General features: G+C 39.7%; 1 protein-coding gene across 3 annotated transcripts in view; it reads right to left on the bottom strand.

The window, feature by feature from the left end:
• The window catches only part of NUBPL (NUBP iron-sulfur cluster assembly factor, mitochondrial), a 241,121-nt gene that overhangs the window by 64,973 nt on the left and 150,038 nt on the right, over positions 1–26,110 (bottom strand). The window lies entirely within an intron of this gene.

Below are 26,110 nucleotides of genomic sequence, written 5' to 3'. Positions count from 1 at the left end.
TGAAAAGAAAGGGTCCGCAGATGCCTTCCTTATTTGGCTTCTTGGCTGTCCCAATCAGTTTCCCAGTCAGCTTCCAGGGTAGCAGTTTCCATCATCTGCATTAAACGGGTCATGTTTAAATTCCATAGAGTTAATATATGCTTCTCTAAAGCAAAGGTAGAGTGTCCCCACCATGTTAGGTCAGCTAGCAAGGTCAATGTGAAAAGAACAATCAGGTGGACCTTGGGCCTGAGGAATCAGGGAAGAAAATCACTGCCAAGAAAGAGAGGCATAGTACTGCCTGCTAGAGCCAAAGTAGTAGCCAGGAAGAATTAAATTTCTAAGAGAAAGAAAAAGGTGCAACTAAAGAACATAAGAGAAATATGGAGCAGGAGAAATGGGACAAAATCTAGATTAAATTGTTTGAAAGTTGGCTATATCCAGGCAGCCCATTCAGACTGTGGTTGGAATATGCCACAGGTGATAGAGAAAATTCTTAAAGGAAGATGGGCTGGGCCAGACATTTCTTCTTTCCTTCCTGTCTTCTCCGAATTACTGACTGAATAGTCGGTTTTGACTCAAAACCTATTAGTAGCCTACATGATTAATAATTAGTAGATCTCAAAGTAGTGTCCTGTGCCTGACTCTGACCATGTATCTGTTGCTAAGTCTATCCTACACCTAATTTCTGCCATCTGTCCCTGACTACCTGGTTCTCCAATCCCAGTTAGGCACAGTCCTATACTACTAGCAAACAGACAGTACTTATGGTTTGCTTGGAATCCCAGATATGAAACCATGCCACTACTGGCATAGAAAATGCAGCTAACCTTGTCTCGGACCCATGGACAAATTTATCAGGCAAATTACCAAGCTCCTCAGACTTTTGATTCAACTAACTTCCCGGGTTTGAATGGGTCTTCAAGTTCCAAGAATTCTAGAGTAATTATTTTTGTACGGAACTATCTCCCCAACTTCAGTGTAAACTCCCTGACAGAAGAGACCGTTCTTTATGCATCTCTGGACTCCCTCTCCACATTCCATCCCCTTCATAATGCCTAACCAGTGTTCAATCAACATTCACTGAGTGATTCCATGAGTTAACACACTGTATGAGGGAAACGTATTTATACGTTTTACGTTGACTGGTAGTAGAGCACGGGACAGGTATTTTATAGACGTGGGATACGTTTTTTATAGACTAGCGGTAGAATGCAGGTAATGTATAAATATGTAAACTAAAGTTATCATAATTTTACTGAACGTTGCCATTTGCGCAAAAAATTAGCAAAAATGGCCCGCGCCACCTGTTAGCGTGCGATAAAAACTACCTGCAAACAATGTGTTAAGTTGTCCCTTACAATTGTATTATACTACTGAAAATTTTGCCATGTGAAGAACCTTTTATATACAATATAAATCTAAAATAGAACATGAAGTGTTTTTCTTTAAGTCTGAACCATAGTTTTCTCTGCCCAGTGAACTATTCATAAAATCATGCAACATTTTACTTTCATTGCAGAAAGAAAATTGCTACAAAGTTGAAATTATTTAAATATGAATACCACAATGAAAATATAAATAACAAAGATTTATACTTGAGTTGATGGCCTACTGACTTGTGGATAAAAGTAATGCAGCAAAATATGTTAAACTTATCTTTGAGATTGTTTTTGATAAGAGCTGAGCCAATTATAAAATGAAAACACATCTATCAAATTACAGCAATGATGTAAATGTTCTTCCCCAATACTTTCTTTTTTCTTTTCAGATGATAAAGTTCTCTAATCCATTTTTAAATATCTTCCTTTCTATAGAAAAAGGAGTAGGGAGCTTGGATGGGGGGGGGGGGGGGAGCAGACTACTTGAATAAATCCCTTCAAAGGCACTACCAACCAAGTGATAGCAATCATGTTTGAGAGAGAAAAGAAAAGAAACTTTATTCTTTATCTTTCAGTTTATCATTATCTCCCATTTCCTTAGTTGTTCTAGCAGAGCATATGGGCTCTGACAATCTGGAGACAGCATCAATTCACAAAGGACTTCTTATCCAAAAGCTGATGCATAAGCCAATCTCTGGTAACTCTATACCTATTTCTGAAATAATATTTAAAAGATTATCCAATTCCAAGACAAGCCCATATAAATCCACAGTACAGCTAAAACTGTAAAACCTTCTACACTAATAAAAGACAAACATGCAAATTGACCATACCTTCACTACACCTTAAGCCATGCCCACCAGCCAATCAGAGCGACTATATGCAAATTAACCCAACCAAGATGGCGGCCGGCAGCCACAGAGCTGGAGCAAGCAGGAGGCTTGGTTGCCCCAATGATGGAGGAAGCCAAGCTTCCCACCTGCTGCGAGCAGCTCTGAGCTCCACTCAAAGCAACAAAGTTTCAATTATAGAAGGTAAATAAACCCCAGATACCTGCTTTCAGCCGGCTGTGGCCACAGAGCTGGAGCGAGCAGGAGGCTTCCCTCCGCCTGCTGTGGGAGGCTCTGAGCTCCACTCAAAGCAACAAAGTTTCAATTATAGAAGGTAAATAAATCCCAGAATAAAGAAAAGGAAAAGAAAAAAAGGAAAGGCTGGGAGCTTCAGTTGCCGGGGGGCTTGGCCAGCCTGAAAACGGCCCTCAGTCCCTCACCCAGACTGGCCAGGCACCCCAGTGGGGACCCCCACCCTGAAGGGGGTGTGACCAGCCTGAAAACAGCCATCAGCCCCTCACCCAGGCTGGCCAAACCTCCATGGGGTGAGGGTCCCCACTGGGGAGGGGGGCCTTGACCAGCCTGCAAACAGCCATCAGCCCCTCATCCAGGTTGGTCAGGCACCCCAGTGAGGACCCCAGGCACACCATGAAGGGGGTGTGACCAGCCTGCAAACACCCATCAGCCCCTCACTGAGGCTGGCCAGCCACCCCAGCAGGACCCCCACTCTGATCTGGGGCACCCTTCAAAGAAAACCAGCCAACCCCACCCATGCGCCAGGCCTCTATCCTATATAATAAAGGGGTAATATGAAAACTGACCCTAACAGCAGAACGACTGGGAATGACTGGTCACTATGACACACACTGACCACCAGGGGGCAGACGCTCAATGCAGGAGCTGCCCCTTGGTGGGCAGTGCGCTCCCACACGGGGAGCTCTGCTCAGCCACAAGCCAGGCTGACGGCTGCCAGTACAGCAGTGGTGGTGGGAGCCTCTCCCACCTCCTCAGCAGCACTAAGGATGTCCGACTGCAGCTTAGGCCTGTTCCCCGCTGGCAAGTGGACATCCCCCGAGGGCTCCTGGGCTGCCAGAGGGATGTCTGACTGCCAGCTTGGGCCCGATCCCCCAGGAAGCGGGCCTAAGCCAGCAGGTGGACATCCTCCGAGGGGTCCCAGACTGCAAGAGGGCATAGGCCGGGCTGAGGGACCCCCCCGAGTGCACAAATTTTTGTGTATTGGGCCTCTAGTACAATATAAAAATGATGCTAACACAAAAGCAAAAATATTTTAGTTAATTATGGGAACCTCTTTTTAAGTTCTCGAGTTCTGCTTTAAGCCAACTACTTACACATATGTTCATAACCTAAAAAGTAGATGTTAGTGAAGAACAAGACTGCTACCAAAAAGGCCTAAAACATTACAAACCTGAATCAAGAGAATCAAGATATTTTTAATTTTTTGCCCTAGCCGGTTTGGCTCAGTGGATAGAGCATTGGCGTGAGGACCAAAGGGTCCTGGGTTCAATTCCAGTCAAGGGCACATACCTTGGTTGCAGGCTCCTCCCTGGCCTGGGCCCTGGCCAGGGCTTGTGCAGGAAGCAACCAATCGATGTGCTTCTGTCACATCAATGTTTCTCTATCTTTCCCTCTCTCTTCCACTGTCCTTAAAAATCAATGGGAAAATATCCTCAGGTGAGGATTAACAACAAAAAGGATATTTTTATTTTTTTAATAATTAGTAAAACAAATTAAAAGAATAAAAACTCTCCCTACACACCTTAAGGATGAAGCTTCAGATGTTTTTTTTCCAGTAACAAATGACTTTATTAACCAAATTTGGGACAGTTCATAAAATATATTTTTATGTGTACTCTCTTTAATAAGGAAAACTATAATACTCTTTTTAAAAAAAATCCTTAGAAATAGTATTGTATTTGGGAGGATTCAAGGTAATGAAAGGGCAGGATTACAGCTGCCATAAAAACTGCATGGAACCCCGTGAGAGAATCCATGTTCAGGGTCCACTGGTTTTGATGGTTTTTAAGGATGTTACAGAACATGAGTGACACTACTGCTCTTGGAGACCAGTCTAATCCAATGTGCTTACTGCATGCTAGGGATGATCTCAAGTAAACTCAACTGGATCCTAATTTTGAGCCTGAGTGTCTATCAGGCCTTAGTGTCCATCAGGTAGAACTGAGCTAAAAGGGAAGAGGTGGAGTCTGGGTCTGTAAGTGACAGGTAAAGGAGACAGAAGGAAATGAGTAGTTATTGAGAGCCTATTATAAGGTAGGCACTAATACTTTTTACATACATAATTATGAAACATTGTCAAACAGGCATTATTATCTCTATTTTACAGATAAGACTACAGAGGGTTAGGGAAGAAAGATACCCAAAGTCAGGCTGTTGGTGGGATGGAGCTGGGATATGACGCCTGGTCTGTGTGACGGAAGCCATGTTCCCAGTCTCCCACAGAATGCGATGCAGCATCACTATTCTCAGCTGGCACAGCTTCATTACCTCAAGAACATATGTGCTTTACAGTATTACTTTTCCAAAATATGATAAAATAGATATTCCCTGATTTCAGTTACTAATAGTCAACCACAATCCTAAAATATTAAATGGGAAATTACAGAAATAAACAAATCATGTGTTAAACTGCATGCCATTCTGAGTAGTGTGATGAAATCTCGTGCCTTCCTGCTGGGTCCATCCTGGGACATGAATCATCCCTTTGTCCAGAGTATCCATCCTGGCTGTATAGGCTGCCTGCCCTTTAGTCACTTAGTAGCCCTCAGTTATCAGATCAGCTATCTGAGAGAGACAGACCACAGTCACATAACTTTCATTATAGTACTTGTTATAATTGTTCTATATTATCTAGTTATTATTGTTAACCTCTTACTGTGCCTAATTTATAAATTAAACTTTATCGTAGATACGCATGTGTAGGAAAAAACAGTATATATAGAGTTCGGTACTATGCGGTTTCAGACACCTAATGTCTTGGAACATATCCCCACAGCTAAGGGGTAACTACTATATAAAATAGAATCTGTAGCCTCCCAGAAAATTATTTAGATAATATAAATAAGAAATTGAAAAATTATTCATTTCCTTTAACTTTTTTCTTTTTCTGGTTAATTATAATGTTTCTTTTATTTCTGGATATTTTTAATGGCATCACATAGTATTCTTCCTGTACATGATCCCTTAAGGATCTTTTCTATTATAAAGTAAGTGTCTGGCCTGGTAACCATGGATATGTTGACTGTAAATTTCCTGACTTTGTGATATTAAAGAATATTTTAACTTTCAATAATCTACCATTAAATTCTGTTTTTTTTTAAACCAATAAGTATCATTCCATTAATCAGATATACAAAAAATTTTGTGGCATAATTGTTTTTTTATTTTTTATTGCTAAAACTATTACAGGTGTCCCTCATTTCCCCCACTTTACCCACTTCCATCCAGCCTCCGCCTCCCTCCCTCTGGCCATCACCACACTGTTATGTGTGTCTATGGCTTACGCATATAAGTTCTTTGGCTAATCTTTTTACCTTCTTTCATCTAGTCTGGAATAATTGTTTAAATCAAAGTAAACAACCTAGGAAGACTAAGAACAGATTTAAAAAATACCCATAGCTATTGAACAAATTTTTAAAACTGGCTTAGAGGATTTTATTATAAAATTTTAAAGATCTAAATCATATTGAATAGGAAACCAAATAAGAGAAACTGTAGCTCCATATGCAGCTATATTTTAAGTCTGAGCTATTATAATGCAGCTTTTGGATTTTAAATTCTGATTCAGACATTAATTACTATGATAAAAAAAAATAACACAGCACTGCAAAGAAGGAGTCAGGCCCAAATAAAGACTATGAAGCAAAGAGGGTGTCTGGCACAAGTCAAGACTATAGCTGGTACAGACAAAAATCCAGATATCTGTTCAGTAAATAGAGGAATTTTAGTCCGGAATTTGGCACATCTAAATTCCAATCATTCGTATCACTAACTAGCTACATCACCATGGGTCACCTAATTAACCTCTCTGGACCTCAGTTTTCTTATCTATAAAATTGTGTTTTAGATTAAATAATCAGCAAGGTTCCTTCAAACTACTTTAAAAGATAGTGAGACTATGATGTTTTTGCAAACTGGAAAATATTTGTGAGAGATTTCCTCACAGAAAAAAAGTGAATAAACAGCATTTTAAAAATATATTATATTGATTTATTTTTACAGAGAGGAAGGGAGAGGGATAAAGAGTTAGAAACATTGATGAGAGAGAAACATTGATCAGCTGCCTCTTGCACACCCCTACTGGGGATATGCCCACAACCAAGGTATGTGCCCTCGACCAGAATCGAACCTGGGACGCTCTATCCACTGAGCCAATATACAGCATTTTTATCCAAATGCCAAAATGACAAAACAAACTTTTTAAAAAGGGGGAGCATTTTATGTAAGAACAAGAAAGCTAAAAACTATTTGGTCCATTTAACAATTTATTTTATAGAATGATCATATTTCCTTTGGAAATTTAGCTGAATTTTGCAAGGAACTTACAATTAAATTTTTATATTGAACTAAAATCTACTCTGACTACTATCCTAGGAATTAATGTATTATATCTTTACAAAATGTCATAATTTACAAATTAGAGGCATTCCAAAAAAGTTGTTGAGGGGATTGCCACTGAAGTAAGGAGCAGGAAGGAGAATTCAATCACAAACCCTTAAAGGTTGAGAGGTCTAATCCAACTTTCCAACTACTACAAAGCTTCTTTCTATAAGCACTCATGACAGGGATATACTCTGCCAACAAAAGAAAGTTCACATCATTCTATGCCTACCAACATTCAAATACAAATTTTGTATCAATAAAAGGATGAAAGTAAATTGTCACTTAAGAGTCATTCCTAGCCCTAACCGGTTTGGCTCAGTGGATAGAGCGTTGGCCTGCGGACTGAAGGGTCCCAGGTTCGATTCCAGCCAAGGGCATATACCTTGGTTGCAGGCACATCCCCAGGAGGGGGTGTGCAAGAGGCAGCTGATCGATGTTTCTCTCTCATCGATGTTTCTAACTCTCTATCCCTCTCCCTTCCTCTCTGTAAAAAATCAATAAAATATTTAAAAAAAAAAGAGTCATTCCTAAATTTTTCTTTTGCTACATATGAGACTGGTTTACTTTTTACTTTATTAGTCAGACTACATAACTTTTCTGATTTGTCTTTAGTTGCTACAGACACTGCTATTTATTAAAACTACCCTCATTTCTTTTTGTCTTAATCCTTACCAGATGATATGTTTATTGATTTTTTTTTTAGAGAGAAAAATCAATGTGAAAGAGAAACATTGATCGGTTGCTTCCTGTATGTGCCGCAAACAGGGATCGAACCCACGACCTAGGTATGTGCCCTGACAGGAAATCAAACCCACAACCTTTTGGTATATGAGAGGACACTCTAACCAACTGAACCACCCAACCAGAACCCTCCCCCTATTTTTAGTATGAATAAGCATCTACTCAATTATAAGGATTTGTGATTATAGAAATATTAGAGGCCCGGTGCATGAAATTCGTGCACGGGTAGGATCCCTAGGCCTGGCTGGTGATCGGGCCAATCTGTGGGGCAACTAGAGAGGTGATCGGGGGGCACCCACCTTGGATGGCAGCCTGGTGCTGCCCGCTCACCAGCCCCACCCCTCACCCGCCCTGCCGCTGCCACCGGTCAGGGCCTTAGGGCTGGGGGCAGCTTCTGCATTGAGCATCTGCCCCTGGTGGTCAGTGCATCGTCATAGTGACCAGTTGACCGGTCATTCATTCGACCGATCTTAATGGTCACTTAGGCTTTTATATATATAGACTAGTGGCCCAGTGCACAAAATTCATGCATGGGGTGGGGGGTGTCCCTCAGCCAGGCCTGCACCCACTCCAATCTGGGACCCCTCGGACAACCCTCTCACAATCCGGGACTGCTGGCTCCTAACCACTCACCTGCCTGCCAGCCTGATCGCCCCCTAACCGCTCTTCTGCCAACCTGATCGACACCTAACTGCTCCCCTGCCGGCCCAATCACCCACAACTGCCCTCCCCTGCCACGACCAACCTCCTCTGCCGGGACCAGCCTCCTCTGCACCGCACGGAGCCGCAGGACCCCAGGCCTCACCACGTGGAGCGGCTGCCGGGCCCGCCTCCGCTGTGCGCGTGGCTATCTTGTGGAGGCCATATTGTGGTGGCCATCTTGTGATGATGTCACACGCGAGGGCCACCTAGGCTTTTATTAGTATAGGTGTTCCCTTATAGTTGGAGGTTGGGCTCTGAATTCTTTCCTAGCCAGAACTCAAGTACCGAGGCTGCTGAACCCAGGTCTGTTCTGACCATACCAGTCTAATACCTGGGGCCATTCATGCCGCTGCCAGCATTTCCTCATCTTAAAGCAGTAAAATGGAGAATTTTAGAGCTAGAAGGGACCCTAGAGATTATCTTGCCCAATATCCTTATTTTACAGATAAAAAACCTAAAACTCAGAAATCAAGTGAGGAGATCAAAGATGGCAGTGGAGGAGGTGGAAGCTACACTCATCACCTCCCAGGTACAAACTGGAATTACAAGCAAAAAATAGAGCAACTAATCTGAATAACCAACTGAAGACTGGCTGAAGTGAAGTCTCATAATAAGGATTTAAGGATGAAGCCACATGGAGGCTGGTGGGAAGGGTGAATAGGGCTGGCACTGTTTCCACAGGTGGCAGCTGAGATTCTGGAAGGATATCTCAGCTGTAAAGGCCCCTAAGAAGAGTGAGGTCTCAACCGCAAGCTGGGTTCCCCAGCCCAGAGCACCAGAGCCGGAAGAGGCGGCCACGGGGAAGTTGGTGGGAATTCTGTCCGACAGGGAGACAGGATAGTCTGCTGGAGACACAGGTGCCTTCTTAAAGGGCCAGCACACAAAATATCTTTCACAGTCAAATCACCATAGGCTCCAGGGGAGGGACGGGGGCTCAGAGAGAACTTGAGTCATGGGAGGAGAGACTGAGGTTTACGGTTTGGGGAGAAAGCTGGAGGAACAGCTGCAAGGACCCCTGTGCTGAGTCCCTCTCCACACTGCAGATGCCATCTTACTTGGGTGGAGCACTCCCCTCCTCATGGCATCAGCCTGGGGGAATGCAATAGCCCCATGCTCCAGACTTCCTGTCACCCCACCCTGCAAAGCTTGCACCCTGCTGAGAAGTCAGCTGCCTAGCAGGAGTGCAGAGGTCCAAGCAGACTTAGGGGGGTGTCAGTGGCTGAGCTGTGTGGCTTTGGCAGGGGCCATTCCTCCAACTTTCCAGTGAGCCTGACTGGCCCCTCCCCCTTTGGAGATAAGTTAGCCCCAACTTCTAGGCTCCTGGTGGCCCTGTCCTTCAGAGGTCTAGGCAGAATCCAGGACAAACTGAGTTGTGTGGCTCTGGGACGAAGCATTCCCCCCACCTTTCCTCAAGCTTGATGGGCACCTCCCTCTAAAGAGAGATTCACTAGCCCGGCTGGTGTGGCTCAGTAGCTGAGCGTCGACCTGCGAACCAGGATGTCACAGTTGATTCCCAGGTTGCAATTGATTCCTAGGTTGCAGGCTCAATCCCCAATGTGGGGCATGCAGGAGGCAGCCAATCAATGACTGCCTCTCATCATTGATGTTTCTCTCTCTCCCTCTCCCTTCCTCTCTCTCCATAAATCAATAAAAAACCATATTTTAAGAGAGAGAGAGAGAGAGAGAGAGAGAGAGAGAGAGAGAGAGAGAGAGATCCGCTAGCCCAATCCTCCTGAATCCTAGAGGCCCCTCCTGCTAAGATCCGCTCCTAGAAAAATCTGGGACAGATTGGGTTGTGTGGCTCGCAAACAGGGGCCATTTTCCCCTCACAGGCCAGAGCACTATAGAGACCTCCTATCATACAACCAAATCTGGGTTTGTTTGAGCCTGATAAACTCTGTTGGCCTCAACCTGATGACCCTGCCAAACCACAACTGTGTGAGCACCCAGTGGGTGGAAGCTCAAATTGGTACACACCCTGGCACATTTGCTGAGTAGCTTTAGACCCAGCACTGGCACCAAGTTTGAACCTGTATTAATTGAATGAACAGCACTCGCCCCTACGTGTTGACTCACTAAGAACCTACCTCATCTAACAGAAATACTGCCAGAGGCTCTTTCAGTGACTGATCCTAACAGGCAGCCAATAGGCCAAAGGAATCAAATATTGTGATGCCTTGGGACTTTAACTAACCTGGCCCCGGGCCTGGTGCTAGTAAAAACCGGCCTTGGTGCACAGCGTGGTCCTTCACATACACACCCAGGTCAAGCAGAGGCAACCGCAAACTGTGAATTGCTCTGTATCTTCAAACATGTCCCCCAGAGCCAGACACTGGTTTGCACCAGATTCCCCCTCGAGAGCCACCAGAACCAACACACTGAGGGGCCATCTTCAGCCAGCGTCAGAGCAGGGTAAGATAATAATTATAAATATATGCTATTGGGACAATATTTTCTTTGCCTTAGTTTCAGTACCAGTGTCAAAATAAGTCACTTTTATTTCTTTTTCCCCCCAGATTTGAATTTTTATTGTGAAAAGGGCAGTCACTCTTTGTTCTTTCTTTCTTTCTTAAAAATAATTTTTAGTTTTCAATTACAGTTGACATACAATATTAAATTAGTTTCAGGTGTATAGCCCAGTGATTAGAAATTTATATAACTTACAAAGTGCTCACCCCGATAAATCTAGTACTCATCTGACACCATGCATAGTTAATACAATATTATTGACTGTATTCTTGATGCTATACTTCACATCCCCATAACTATTCTATCAATTTGTACTTCTTAATCCCTTCCTCTTTCCCACCCACGCCCCCAACCTTGCTCCCATCCGGCAACCATCAAAATGTTCTCTGTACCTATGAGTCTGTTTCCATTCTGCTTGTTCATTTTGGATTTTAGATTCCACATATAAGTGAAATCATTGGCATTTGTCTTTTTGTGTCTGACTTATTTCACTCAGCACAGTACCCTCTAGGTCCATCCATGATGTTGCAGATGGCAAGATTCCATTCTTGGTTATGACTGAGTCATATTCTGCTGTACATATGAATGACTTCTTTATCTGTTCATCGATTTTTTTATTTTTGTTAATCCTCACCCACGGGTGTTTTTCCATTGAATTTTAGAGACAGTGGAAGGGAAGGAGGAAGAGAAGCAGGGAAGGAGAGAGGGAGGGAGAGAGAGAAGGAGATAGGGAAACAGAGGGAGAGAGGGAAACATCGATATGAGAGAAAGACATCGATTGGTTGCCTCCTGCATGTGCCCTGACTGAGGGGGTTAATCGAACCTGCAACCCAGGAATGTGCCCTTGACCAGAAATTGAACCCACAACCCTTTGATGCGTGGGCCAGCACTCTAACCACTGAGCAACACTGGCCAGGGCATCCATTTAGCTATTAATGGACACTTAGGTTGCTTCTGTATCTTGGCTATTGTAAATAATACTGCAGTGAATATATGAATACACTAAAGGCCCAGAGTGTGAAATCGCACAAGACCCAGACCTGACGCACCATGGGACCCAGCATCAAGTCCCGCCGGCACCGCGGGACCCATCAATGCACCTCCTGGTGACCGGTCTTTGGTCATTACGGTGTTACGACCACTGGATTTTCATTATATAGATTTGTCTTTTCGAGTTAGTGTTTTGAGATTCTTTGGATACTCAGAAGTAGAATTGAATTGATCTCTAAAAGCTAAGGACTCTTCTTGTGTATATAACCACTATCAATATTACCACCATTACACCAAAATTTTAATAATTTATTAAAATTATCAATTATATATCCAATGTTCAAATTTCCCTGTATATCATTTTTTTAAAGCTTATTGGTTTGAATCAGAATCTAAATACAGTCCAGACATTGCAATTAATAAGTTTTTTAGTCTTTTTAATCTACAGATTATTGTTCCTTCTCTTTTTCTCCCTGTAACTGATTTGTTGAAAAACTGGGTTATTTGCCCCATATAGCTTTCCACATTCTGTATTTCCTAACTACATCCTCATGGTGACACTTAACATGTTCCTCTATCTCCTGGAATTCCTATAAATTGGTAGTTAAATATGGGGATTTACTCAGATCCAGGTTCAAATTTCTAGCAAGGCTACTCCATAGTTTATATTATGCATATACACTAATCAGGAAGTAATGTGCAGTGTTCTCTCTCTCTTAGATAATTACTGCCTTAGATCTATTAAATACTTCATTAGGAATTATAAAATGCTGAAACTATAATTTTGTTATTCCTTCTTTAATAACTGAAATACTTCTATAAAGAAAAAAATTTCCTTCACCAACTATGTGTTTAACAAAAAACAAATAAATTGGTTGCCTAGGATAGATGTTTTAAGCAGGGAAGTTTTTAAAGATCATTCAGAATACTGTTTGGAGAATAGAGTGATATGTAAGAAAGCAAAAGTGAAATCAGAGACACCTCTCTTAGAAGGCTCTTGTAGTAATCAAAGTAAATGATGATGGGTTGTACCAGGTGGCAGAGAAGGTGATGAGAAGTGGACAGATTTAAGATACATTTTGAATGTGAAGTCTAGAGGACTTGATGATAGATTGTATATAGAGAGTAAGGGAGATCAAGAATGTGTCCTAGATTTTTGGGTCTGAGCAATTAGGTTTATGGAAATCACTGAGGGAGGAGCAGATTTAGGAAACAAAATCATCTGGAAATAATGTGAATAAAATTAAATCAGTATTTACCAAATCATTATCATTGCTTTTCTTTTTCTTTATCCTGACTGCAAATAATTAAAAATCTCAGGAAGTAAAAATAAAGTATTATTTTATGTTCTTTTTCTATAAATGCTTTTTGCTAAAATAAAAATAACACTATATAAAATAAAGTTTTACTTTTTACCTTAGATAATTCATTTTCTCATCTTTCCCCTCATGTACTATATTGACAAAGGATAAGCTAGGTAAAAACTTTTAAAGGATAGTAATAAACACTATTTTAATCCAGATTGATTACCAATCTTTCATATCAACTGACAGATCACCACAAATACAAGCAATAAACAAACAGCCAGGATAAAGAAAAAAGGAGGATCTGAGCTTGAAAACATTAGCCAGTTAATCAGTATTAACCAACTAATCTTGGGGGAGGATAAGAACACCAATTCATTTTTTTAAAGCTAATTTTTCATTCTTCCATTTCTAAGTGAGTAATAATAATTCAAGTTGTCCTTGCCTCTTCCTACAAAGTAAGAGGGAGAATATGGAAGGTTTAAGATAAAAAAGAAAAGCACCTAACCTCAACATATTATCAATAGCAACAAAAATAATTATTATTACTTTCCAAATGACAAGATTTCTAGAGATATGTTACCTAAAATTTCATACAGAAAAGGATTATCAAATTTGTCACAAACCATTTCTGCATATAAAAATTTTTAAATGCTATCCCACTTTGATAATATACATTTACAAAATATCTGATTAATCGGTGAGATAAAAATTACCAAAAAAATCATTCCTGTGTAATAAAGCATTCACATATGTATTGTATCTATGTATAAATTGAACAAATGCTATTGATCTCCATTAGGTCTTACAACTATATTTATGTATGAATATAACTTATTCAAAAGTACCTGGGTTCCTGGATAAAATGTCCTTTCTTTAAATTATGCAAATATTAGTTTTGGGTTACATTTCCCAGCATCAACACTGGTCCTGTTAATTGGACTCTATTGACAGGGGTAAAAGAAACAGTTCTGCACACTTAAAAACAAAACAAACTATAGGATAACTACGAATATAATTCAAAAAATTACAATACAGATCAAATATCTCAATAATTAGAGATATTTACACCTAAGGGAACCATTAGAGATACCTTACACCTAAGGGAACCATTGAAAGAAAAGGAGTCTGAGTTCATCAACACTAATAAAAGAGAAAAATGGTAATTGGCGTACGAGCTACCCTTTTCATTGGCTAATCAGGGCTATATGCAAATTAACTGCCAACTAAGATTGGCAGTTAACTGCCAACTAAGATTGGCAGTTAACTGCCAACAAGATGGCGGTTAATTTGCATATGTAGGCACAATGCAGGGAGGTGAAAGGGAAAGCAGGAAGAAGCCCCCTGCCACTGACAGTGATTGGAAACCCTGCCCCCCAGCCATGATCGGAGAATCAGGTGCCTTTTCCACCCTGGCCAGTGATAGCAGGAAGTAGGGGTGGAGCCAGCGATGGGAGCTGGGCAAGGTCGAAGCTGGCAGTCCCAGGAGCTAGGGGACCCTTGCCTGGGCCTAAAGCGAAGCCCACGATCGTGGAGCCGCTGCAGCTGCGGGTCCCCGCTGCCCGGGCCAGACACCTAGGCCAGAGGCGTCAGGCCTGGGCAAGCGGCCGATCCTGCGATTGGAGGGTGATGGGGGTCAACGCCTGAGGGCTCCCAGTATGTGAGAGGGGGCAGGCTGGGCTGAGGGACACTCCCCCACACACACACACCCAGTGCACGAATTTCGTGCACCGGGCCCCTAGTTTACAAATAAAACAAAATAAAAATAAAATTATATTTTATTTTATTTTTAAATGCTTTTCTTGACATTTATTTTAAAAGAAACATAAACTGATTTGTATTTCTACGTATTTTTCTTCCTCAGAATAAGCATGAGTGTTTTAATGCAAATTAATCACATCAAACATCTTCACAGATGATAAACTGTATTCTGAATATCAATTATTCAAAAATGCAGTCAGAATATTTCCAAACTACTTGTTTAAACACAGAATATACAAATTTCAGACAATATACCTAATAACATTATTTATAATACAAAATAGTTCCTTTATACTCATGTATATGACATAAGACAGACTGACTCTTACTTATTAGCCTTAAATTCCTTTGCTAATCTATCTACCTTCTCCATCTTAAAGATCACATTTTTTTTTTCTCATTTCCACTTCATAACCACTGCTTCCCTCTTGGTAAAATATTCCCTATGTTTCTTCTTTCTCACTCTCCCTATCTAGATGCTAAGCCTTCCCCAAAATAAATAGTTGACCGTTTCTTTCTTCATCAACTTCTAATATATCATCCTTAACCCGGGTAAAGTGAGAAATCAGAGTTATGGCCTAGCTCGACAAAAGCAAGGCACATATTTTTCATTTCTTTAACCTTTCTGATTGCTATTTCTTTGACCTCTTTCAAAAATACTCCGCTTAGTCCTACATTCAACTGTAAGAATTAGCGTTATGGAGTTGGTTAGAATGTCACCCTAATTATTTTAAATGAATAGAGATCTGCAGACCTAGAATTTCAGGGATTATCTGATCCTGAAAAAAACTGCTCATGCTGTTTGAGGCTGATTATATATTATCAGGGTGATAATATATTAACATGAGGTATATGCTTTTAAGAAACCCAGGTATTTCCATAAAAAAAGCAGGATACTCACTCATAAGAAGTATTTAATAATCTTAAATTGCATAGAAATTGAAACAAAAAGAGTGACAGATAGAGGATATGACCATAACCTGTACTAAAAATATTTAGAGTTAATCTGCTTAAAAGAGCCACATAAAACAACAAGCTAATTACTTAGGCAACAGGCCACTCTAGAGAATGTCTAAAAATTTCACTCTTCAAATCTCCTTTTAGTAAGGCAGTAATACCTTCTGCTTTTACTTACTCAATATCTATAATAATAAAAGCGTAATTTCATGAATCGGGCCTCTAGTATTTTCATAATAGCTTATAGTTTCTAAACAGACCTTAAATTATATCAATTATATTTTTCAAAAATCCAAGTAGGTCTTAATCTCTATAATAAGAAAAACTTGTTTAATAAAAAAAAACAACCCTACATATTCAACAGAAATATTGCTAAACAATCCCAGCAACAACATAGCGCCGGTAACTAACTACTACGCAGTCAGCTCTGGGCAGTGAACTTCCACTGGACAGAGAGGCCCTATAGCCTCAGAGGCCAACCCCAGAACACTGCCACCCAGAGGCTGACCCACAAACTGACTCTTTGCTAAACACAAAATAAGGCAGTCTGGGAAATAAATGCGGCATGCTTTAAAATAAGGACTGTGGTTTACAACACAGAGGAACAGTATATCGCAGGGAATCTCAACACTCTCCTGAATACCTGGAAGGTCTAAGGCGAGCCACACTGAAGAATAGAAGAAACGAAGGACATTCACTACTGCAATTTTTTTTTCTTTTTTCACTTTTTAACTAAGAAACCAATTTTTTTTTTCTGTTCTTTTTTTTTTCTTCTTCTTTTTCCATCACCTGATTTTACCCTTTTAATTACTACCTTCTTATTTTTAACCAGTATTATTACTGCTACCATTTTACCATTTTTTAAAGTGCCATTTTATTTTTTCTTTATTTTATTTTGGGATTAGTGTTCACCATTCTATTTTCATCGTTATATTATTGATTGTTTCTAGTTTGCATTCATATCCAGGGAGCTGTTGCTGGAATTTGTTGGGATTAATGGCTGTTCTATAGGAGTATTCTCCTCATATAAAAAGTCTCTTCCCCTCTTCCACTTCATTCTCTCTTTTCGCTCTTTTTTTTTTTCTTTTCTTTTCTCGCTTTTATTTTCCCCCTTCCTTTTTCCCAATTTCATTTTTGCACTCCCTTTTTTTGGTCCCTACTTTTCTTTTCCTTTCTCTCTTTTATCTTTTTCTCTTCCTTCTTCCTTATCCCCTAATTCTCTTAATTCAGGTGGTCACCTTTACTTGGGGTTATTAATATCGTAAATATATTTGTGTATAGTGCCTGGTACGTGGTGCCTTGTTGTGTTGTATTTTGTGCCTTTAAATCAACGCAGCAGATCCAAGCAACAGCAACCTCCTGAGCACCACATCCTCTGCTGAGGAACAGCAGCTGTACGTGAAACCTCGCCCCACCAGCCAGAAGAGCCACCACAGCTGTGAACAGCACCCACCAGAGGAGCTGCTGACAACTGAAGAGCAGCTGCTACCGCAACCGCCCGAAGAGCAACCACAGACCAAGGAGTCACTGCCACCAAGGGAGCAACCACTGAACAACTCAACGTCTAGATATGTCAGTGAGATCAAACATGGGTAGACAAAGAAACCCCCAAAGGAAAGAGAAGGAGGACTCTCCAGAAAAGCAGCTAAGTAATACAGAGGCATGCAACATGACAGATAAAGAATTCAGAATAAGGATCCTAGAGTGCATAAACCGGATGGAGGAAAAAATCGACAACCTCTTCAAGAAGCAAGAAGAAACAGATGAAAAAATCGATAACATATGGAAGAAGCTAGAAGAAACAGATGAAAAAATCGATAACATATGGAAGAAGCTAGAAGAAACAGATGAAAAAATCAACAACCTAAGTAAGACCCAAGAGGAAATGAAGAGTGATATAGCTGCAATGAAAAACTCCATTGAAAGTATCAACAGTAGACTAGGAGAAGCGGAGGACCGAATAAGTGAATTAGAAGACAAGGAAGCAAAACACACCCAAAATGTACTGCAATTGGAGAAAAAAATTAAAAGACAGGAGGAGAGCCTAAGGGAGCTTTGGGACAACATGAAACGAAACAACATACGAATAATAGGAGTACCAGAACAACAGAAGGATGAACAAGGATTAGAAAACCTACTCGAAGAAATAATATCAGAAAACTTTCCTGAGGTGGGGAAGAAAAAAGTCACACAAGCCCAGAGAGTCCCAAACAAGGTGAACCCGAAAAGACCCACACCAAGACACATCATAATCACCATGGCAAATGTTCAGGACAAAGAGAGAATCTTACAGGCTGCAAGAGAGAGACGGAAAGTTACATACAAGGGATCTCCCATTAGATTGTCAAATGACTTCTCAACAGAAACACATCAGGCAAGAAAAGAATGGACTGAAATTTACAAAGTGATGCAAAGCAAAGGACTGAATCCAAGAATACTCTATCCAGCAAGGCTATCATTCAAACTTGAAGGGGAAATAAGAAGCTTCACAGACAAAAAAAGGCTAAGGGAGTTTGTCACCACCAAGCCAGCATTGCAAGGAATGCTAAAGGGACTGATATAAAAATAAGAAATAAAAAGCTCAGAAAGAAAACAGCCACACAAAAAAAGAAATGGCTACAAACAAGTACCTTTCAATAATAACTTTAAACGTAAACGGACTAAATGCTCCAACCAAAAGACATCGAGTGGCTGAATGGATAAAAAAACATGACCCATACATCTGCTGTCTACAAGAAACCCACCTCATTAGAAGGGACTCACACAGACTGAAAGTGAAAGGATGGAAAAATATCTTTCAGGCAAATGGAAAGGAAAAGAAAGCTGGGGTAGCAATACTTATATCGGACAAAATAGACCTCAAAGTGAAGGCCTTAACAAGAGATAAGGAAGGCCACTTCATAATACTAAAGGGATCAATACAACAAGAAGATATAACCCTGGTAAACATATATGCACCCAATGTAGGAGCACCCAAATTCATAAAAAAACTCCTGGAAAATATCAAAGGAGAGATCGACAACAATACAATCATAGTAGGGGACTTTAATACACCATTGACAGCACTGGATAAGTCCTATAGACAAACAACCAGCAAAGATATAGCAATCCTAAATGATTCACTAGATCAGATGGACTTAATAGACATCTTCAGAACACTTCACCCCAAAGCCAGAGAATATACGTTCTTCTCAGGTGCTCATGGGACATATTCAAAAATAGACCACATACTGGGTCACAAGCAAAGTATCCCCAAATTCAAGAAGATTGAAATCATAAAAAGCGTCTTCGCAGACCACGATGGCATAATATTAGAAATAAACTACAATAAAAACAACCCAAAATACTCAAACACCTGGAAGCTGAATAGCATGCTATTAAATATTGATTGGGTTACCAATGAGATCAAAGAAGAAATTAAAAACATCCTGGAAACTAATGACAATGAAAACACAACAATCCAAAACCTATGGGACACATTGAAAGCAGTCCTGAGAGGGAAGTTTATAGCTCTACAGGCCTATCTCAAAAAACAAGAAAAAATGGTAGTAAATCATCTAACTCTACAACTCAAAGAATTAGAAAGAGAGCAACAAGAAAACCCCAGAGTGAGCAGAAGGAAGGAGATAATAAAGATTAGAGCAGAAATAAATGACATAGAGACCAAAAAAACAATACAGAAAATCAATGAAACCAAGAGCTGGTTCTTTGAAAGGATAAACAAGATTGATAAACCTCTAGCCAGACTCACCAAGAAGCAGAGAGAGAGGACCCAAATAAATAAAATCAGAAACGATAGAGGCGAAATAACAACAGACCCCACAGAAATACAAATGATTGTTAAAAAATACTATGGACAGCTTTACTCCAACAAACTAGACAACCTGGAGGAAATGGACAAATTCCTAGAAAAATACAACATTCCAAAACTCAATCAGGAAGAATCTAAAAATCTCAATAGGCCAATAACTATGGAAGAAATTGAAGCAGTCATCAAAAAGCTTCCATCAAACAAAAACCCAGGACCAGATGGCTTCACAGGGGAGTTTTACCAAACATTCAAGGAAGAACTAAAACCTATCCTCCTCAGACTACTACAAAAAATTCAAGAGGAAGGAACACTTCCAAGCTCATTCTATGAAGCCAGCATCACCCTAATACCAAAACCAGGTAAAGACAACACAATGAAAGAGAATTACAGGCCAATATCCCTCATGAACATAGATGCCAAAATCCTCAACAAAATCTTAGCAAATCGGATCCAGCAGTACATCAGAAAGATCATACACCATGACCAAGTAGGATTTATCCCAGGGATGCAAGGATGGTACAATATCCGCAAATCAATAAACGTGATACATCACATAAACAAATTGAAAGAAAAAAACCACATGGTCATATCAATTGATGCAGAAAAAGCATTTGACAAAATTCAACACCCATTTTTGATAAAAACTCTCAGCAAGGTGGGAGTAGAAGGATCATACCTCAACGTAATAAAAGCCATATATGACAGGCCCACAGCCAACATCATACTCAATGGACAAAAACTAACACCATTTCCCCTAAGAACAGGAACAAGACAGGGATGCCCCCTCTCACCACTCCTGTTCAACATAGTACTGGAAGTGTTAGCCATTGCAATTCGGCAAGAAGAAGAAATAAAAGGCATCCAAATTGGAAAAGAGGAAGTAAAACTGTCCTTATTTGCAGACGACATGATATTATACATACAAAACCCTAGAGATTCCATCAAAAAGCTACTAGACTTAATACATGAATTTGGCAATGTAGCAGGATACAAAATTAACCCCAAGAAATCTGAGGCATTTCTATACACCAATAGTGAACTTTCAGAAAGAGAGATTATAAAAACAATCCCGTTTACCATTGCACCAAAAAAATTAAGCTACCTAGGAATAAACTTAACTAAAGAGGTAAAAGACCTCTACTCAGAAAACTACAGGACGTTGAAAAAAGACATAGAGGAAGACATAAACAGATGGAAGAACATACCGTGTTCATGGATTGGTAGAATCAACATCATTAAAATGTCCATACTACCCAAAGCAATCTATAAATTCAACGCACTTCCCATTAAAATACCAACAGCATACTTCAGAGATCTAGAACGAACTTTCCAAAAATTCATCTGGAATAAAAGGAGACCCCGAATAGCTGCAGCAATCCTGAAAAAGAACAAAGTAGGTGGGATCTCAATACCAGATATCAAGTTGTATTACAAAGCCACTGTTCTCAAAACTGCCTGGTACTGGCACAAGAATAGGCATATAGATCAATGGAATAGAATAGAGAGCCCAGAAATCGGCCCGAACCAATATGCTCAATTAATATTTGACAAAGGAGGCAAGAACATACAATGGAGCCAAGATAGTCTCTTCAATAAATGGTGTTGGGAAAATTGGACAGATATATGCAAGAAAATGAAACTAGACCACCAACTTACACCATATACAAAAATAAACTCAAAATGGATAAAGGACCTAAATGTACGACAGGATACCATAAAAATTCTAGAAGAATCCAAAGGCAAGAAAATTTCAGACATATGCCGAAGCAATTTCTTCACTGATACAGCTCCTAGGGCACTTGAAACTAAAGAAAAAATGAACAAATGGGACTACATCAAAATAAAAAGCTTCTGCACAGCAAAAGAAACCATCAACAAAACAACGAGAAAACCCACTGTGTGGGAAAACATATTTGCCAATGACATATCTGATAAGGGCCTAATCTCCAAAATTTATAGGGAACTCATACAACTTAACAAAAGGAAGATAAACAATCCAATCAAAAAATGGGCAAAGGACCTAAATAGACACCTTTCAAAAGAGGACATTCAGAAAGCCAAGAGACATATGAAAACATGCTCAAAGTCACTAATCATCCGAGAGATGCAAATCAAAACAGCAATGAGGTACCATCTCACACCTGTCAGACTGGCTATCATCAACAAATCAACAAACGACAAGTGCTGGAGAGGTTGTGGAGAAAAAGAAACACTTGTGCACTGCTGGTGGGAATGCAGACTGGTGCAGCCACTATGGAAGACAGTATGGAGTTTCCTTAAAAAACTGAAAATGGAACTCCCATTTGACCCTGTGATCCCACTTCTAGGAATATATCCCAAGAAACCAGAAACACCAATCAGAAAGGATATATGCACCCCTATGTTCATAGCAGCACAATTCACCATAGCTAAGATCTGGAAACAGCCTAAGTGCCCATCAGTAGATGAATGGATTAGAAAACTGTGGTACATCTACACGATGGAATACTATGCTGCTGTAAAAAGGAAGGAACTCTTACCATTTGCAACGTCATGGATGGAACTGGAGAGCATTATGCTAAGTGAAATAAGCCAGTCAATAAAGGAAAAATACCACATGATCTCACTCATTCATGGACAATAGAGACCATTATAAACTTTTGAACAATAATAGATACAGAGGCAGAGCTGCCTCAAACAGATTGTCAAACTGCAGCGGGAAGGCCGGGGAGGGTTGGGGGGCAGGAGGTAGTGGGGTAAGAGATCAACTAAAGGACTTGTATGCATGCATATAAGCATAACCAATGGACATAAGACACTGGGTGATAGGGGAGGCTAGGGGACTGTCTAGGGCGGGGGGATAAAATGGATACATATGTAATACCCTTTGTAATACTTTAAGCAATAAAAAAAAAAAAAGAAATATTGCTAAAGCTAGAAGTTAAAGGTACATTGAGGAAGAGTTGTTTTTCAATCCAATTTAAAGGAATTAATTTTACACGTGAATAAAACAAAATTCAAGAAAATTATTTTTAAGTTTTTCATTACTGATAATTTCTAAAAACATAAAGTTGATTATAAGTTCACATAGAAGAACAATATTAAAATATGAGGTTATATTCCTATACCAGGATTCAACATTCAAATAAATCACTGATCTAACCATCAATATGTGAGACTTTACTTTGGGCAATGGGTTCATGAGCAGTGTGCAGATAATGCTTTGTTGAGCTGTACACTTGAAACCAGTATAGTTTTGTGAATCAATGCCATCCCAATAAATTCAATAAAAAAGTCATAAGTGCAAAAATAAGTAAATAAATACCCTAAAAGTCTATACTAAAATACTATTCTAAATTCTATTAAATAGGCATAAATATATCACAGATTAATTACAAAAGGCATTTCATATACTATTAAGCTCATATATAGTAAGAAAAATGTAATAGGTGATTTAAAATTACTTACTATATTTAACATTAAGTAATTTTACTTGTTGTCTTACAATTTTGGATGTTGCTAGGGCAATAGATGGCAAGAGACTGTTTTAAAAGTCTTCCAAGTATTTTTTTTTTTAATTGATTTCAGAGAGGAAGGATAAGGAAGAGATAGAAACATCAATGATGAGAGAGAATCACTGATTAGCTGCCTCCTGCTCACCCCATCCTGGAGATCGAGCCTATATCCCAACCTGGGCATGTGTCATGACTGGAATCTAACTGTGACCTTCTGGTTCATAGGTGGACGTTCAACCACTGAGCCACACTGACTGGGCATAGTCTTCCAAGTATTTAGAATTTTCTTTCCATATATTTTCCTAAAACTCCAGAGGCATTCAGCCTCCTGATTAATTCTAGAGGTACTTTTTTCTCAGAAAACATTTTCAAATGTAAGAGTGGATGTAATATACATCCCCTTTATCATCTCTTCTCTTCTCAAGTTACTCAAAGCTAAAATTGTAAGGGTTGCATCACACTAAATCCTGCGTAGTGTTTTTTTTTTTTAACTTTTATTATAGTATATTATTAGAATTGTTCTATTTTTCAATATATATTTTCTTTATTGATTAAGGTATTAAAATCTGTGCTTATCCCCCTTTTCCCCCACCCTCCTGCTCATACCCTTACCCCCCTAGTGTCTGTGTCCACTGGTTAGGCTTATATGCATGCATACAAGTCCTTTGGTTTATCGCTCCCCCTTCCCCCGACCCTTCCCTGCCTTCCCTCTGAGGTTTGACGGACTCTGGATCTGTTTTTGTGCATCCGTATATGTTGTTCATTATATTCCACAAATGAGTGAGATCATGTGATATTTGTCTTTCTCCAACTGGTTTATTTCATTTAGCATAATGCTCTCCAGGTCCATCCATGCTGTTGCAAATGATAAAAGTTCCTTCCTTTTCACAGCACCATAGTATTCCATTGTGTAGATGTACCACAGTTTTCTAATCCACTCATCTGCTGATGGGCACTTCGGTTGTTTCCAAATCTTAGCTATGGTGAATTGTGCTGCTATGAACATACGAGTGCATATATCCTTTCTGATTGGTGTTTCTAGTTTCTTGGGATATATTCCTACTAGTAGAATATATACTTTGCATTTCTCTGATGATTAGTAATGTGGAGTACCTTTTTACATGCCTATTGGCCATCTGTATGTCCTTTTTGGAGAAGTGTGTATTCAGGTCTTCTGCCCATTTTGAAATTGGATTGTGTGTTTTTATGGTGTTGAGCTGTATGAATTCTTTATAAATTTTGGGTATTAACCCCTAATGGAATGTTTCATTGGTGAATATCTTCTCCCATTCAGTAAGTAATCTTTTCATTTTATTGATGGTTTCCTTTGCTGTTGCAAAAACTTTTTAGTTTCACCCGGCCAGTGTGGCTCAGTGGTTGAGTGTTGACCTCTGAAACAAGAGGTCACAATTCAATTCCCTGTCAGGACACATGGCCTGGTTGCAGGTTCAATCCCCAGTAGAGGGCATGCAGAAGGCAATGATTCTCTCTCATCACTGAAGTTTATTTCTATCTCTTTCTCCCTCTCCCTTCCTCTCTAAAATCAATAATAATTAAAAAATCATCAGTTAACTGAATATAAGTGACATCATAGATTACTTCATCTTTAAAACACACAAAAATCTTTTTAATTTCATGTAGTCCCATTTGTTTATTTTTCTGTTTCCCTTGCCCAAGAAGATATATCAAAAAAAATTTGCTAGTAAAGTCCATCTATAACAAACCCACAGCTAAAATCATACTCAATGGGGAAAACAAAGTTTTTCCCTTAAGATCAGAAACAAGATAAGGATGTCCACTTTCACTACTCTTATTCAACATAGTACTGAAGTCCTCATCACAGCAATCAGATAAGAATAAATAATAGGTATCCAAATTGGAAAGGAAGATGTAAAACTGCCATTATTTGCAGATAATATGATACTGCATATAGAAAACCTAAAGGTTCGACCACAAAACTACTAGAACTGAGGAACGAATTCAGTAAAGTAGATACAAAATAAATATATGGAAATCTGTTGCATTTTTTTTATATCGATGATGAAATATTAGAAAGGGGAACTAAGAAAACAATCCCTTTACAATTGCATTAAAAAACACACACACAAAAAACCTAGGAATAAATTTAATCGACTATTCAGCGGTCGGCAAACTGCGGCTCATGAGCCACATTGGCTCTTTGGCCCCTTGAGTGTGGCTCTTCCACAAAATACCATGTGCGGGCGCGCACGTACAGTGCGATTGAAACTTCGTGGCCCATGTGCAGAAGTCGGTATTTTGTGGAAGAACCACACTCAAGGGGCCAAAGAGCCGCATGTGGCTCGCGAACCGCAGTTTGCCGACCACTGTACTATGAAAAAGGCCTGTTCTCAGAACATTGTAAGACACTGAAGAAAGAAACTGAAAAAGATACAAATAAATGGAAGCATATACTGTGCTCATGAATAGGAAGAATTAACATTATTAAAATGTCCATACTGCCTGGCGGTGTGACTCAGTGGTTGGGCATCAACCTATGAACCAGGAAGTCATGGCTCGATTCCCAGTCAGGGCACATGCCTGGGCTGTGGGCTTGATCTGCAGTAGGGGGCATTCAGGAGGCAGCTGATCAATGATTCTCTCATCATTGACGTTCTAGCTCTCTCTTCCTCTCCCTTCCTTTCTGAAATCAATAAAAAATATATATATATATATTTTTTAAATGTCCATACTACCCAATGCAATTTATAGATTAAATGCAATATAAAGAAATCTGACTCAGTTAGATAAAATAAATCACACAACTCTTTTCCTGTCACTTCCTCAAGGTGGTTTTCTCAACCTGGTTCAATGTATGAATGTTTGGCAAATGTTGTTAGGTTATGTGGAGGTTTGAGGAACATATTGTTAATTAACAAGAGCTAATTAAAGAAAAACCTAAATAAGGGAAGCTAGTCACACAAATATCTAGCAGTATGGCTGGGAAAAAGCACCTAATCCTTCACACTAACACTTCATGATGTATATTTTACCATAGCAATGAGATCCAAAAGCCTTCCTAACCATATGGGTT

Source organism: Myotis daubentonii, chromosome 1 (assembly GCF_963259705.1).
Source record: "Myotis daubentonii chromosome 1, mMyoDau2.1, whole genome shotgun sequence".
Taxonomy (NCBI): domain Eukaryota; kingdom Metazoa; phylum Chordata; class Mammalia; order Chiroptera; family Vespertilionidae; genus Myotis; species Myotis daubentonii.
This window is presented reverse-complemented; position numbering and strand designations above follow the sequence as displayed.